The sequence below is a fragment of the Apaloderma vittatum genome, unplaced genomic scaffold (genome assembly GCF_000703405.1).
Source record: "Apaloderma vittatum isolate BGI_N311 unplaced genomic scaffold, ASM70340v1 scaffold3764, whole genome shotgun sequence".
Taxonomy (NCBI): domain Eukaryota; kingdom Metazoa; phylum Chordata; class Aves; order Trogoniformes; family Trogonidae; genus Apaloderma; species Apaloderma vittatum.
In genome coordinates this window covers 4084-5294 of record NW_009711945.1, presented here as the reverse complement: position 1 = coordinate 5294, position 1211 = coordinate 4084, and positions in this window count along the sequence as shown.

The window sequence follows — 1211 nt, the reverse complement described above, 5'->3', positions numbered from 1 at the left end:
TGTTCTGGACCCCCTGTTCCACACTGAGCGTCGCCAAGGACAACCTGTGAGAGCTCCCCAGGGTATTTATCGTTTTGCTGCTAATAAATTCTGTTACGATCTCCGCCAAAGTCTCACCCAGGGGTGTTGGGAGTGACCGTGGGTGCCTGCACCCCCCCACTCCAGCAGCCCTGCCGCCTCCCGCTTGGCAGGGACAAGGTGACAAAGAGCCGCTGGCTTACCGAGGCGAGGCCAAATTTAGCAGGAGGGTGTTTTAACCCCTGTTAATCCTCTTAGAGAGAGGCGGCGTGCCGGCGGAGAGGAGAGGGATGCCTTGCCTCGGCCAGCAAACCGGGCTGTGGTCCTCGTTAACCTCTTCTCCGTCTCGTCCTCCTTAAAGTGTCATCAGCGACGTGGCCCTGGCCTCCCAGCAAGGTCTCTGCTCCTCGGCAGGCTTGAGCTGCGGGAGAGAAGTAAAGAGGAGGGGTGCCAGGGGCCGAAGCCCCCGGGGTTGGAGGGAGGAGGGCGAGGCGTGATGCCGACAGATCATCGTCCTCTCGCTCCCACGTGTAATGAAATCAAGGAGCGTGTTGCCATGGGAATTTTTTCTTTCCGTTTTATTTTTTTTTTCCTCCTCCTCCGCTAGGAACCAAAAAGCCTCAAAACCTGATTAGATAAACTCAAGGAGGAAACCCCTGTCCTCCAGCTGTGGCTGCTGCGGGCAAAGCCAAGGCTCTTCTCACCCCCATGTGTTAGCTCAGCTTGAATTCCGGGGAAGTTTATGCCGTATAGTGGTGCTTAACAACCTCTTTAACGCATTTGATTCCCAAATTCCTGCTCCAGCTGGGTGTTTGCAGCGAGGAGCTGCTGGTGTCAACCTCATCTCCGGAGGTTTGGGGACGCCGGGCTCACTCAGATGTCTCCCATCCTTTGGACCCCTCAGGTTGTCATAGAAACGGATGCAGCATCTTACGCCTTCCGGTTCATGTCCTTTGATGATTTGGAGCAAGTTGTCATCCACGTCACCATGTCCCTTAAGAAGGTCTTTCCAGACTCATCCCCTGGGTAAGGGTCTCCTGCTCCTCAGGGGTAGGTGTGTAGGTAGCAGAGCAACACCTTTAGGTCAGAAAAGCCTCATTTATGGGTTTACAATTAGGAGAAAACCCCACTGGTGGCAGCCAGACCCTGCTCCGCATCGCATCGGGAGGAATATTTGTGGCCATGCAAGGGCT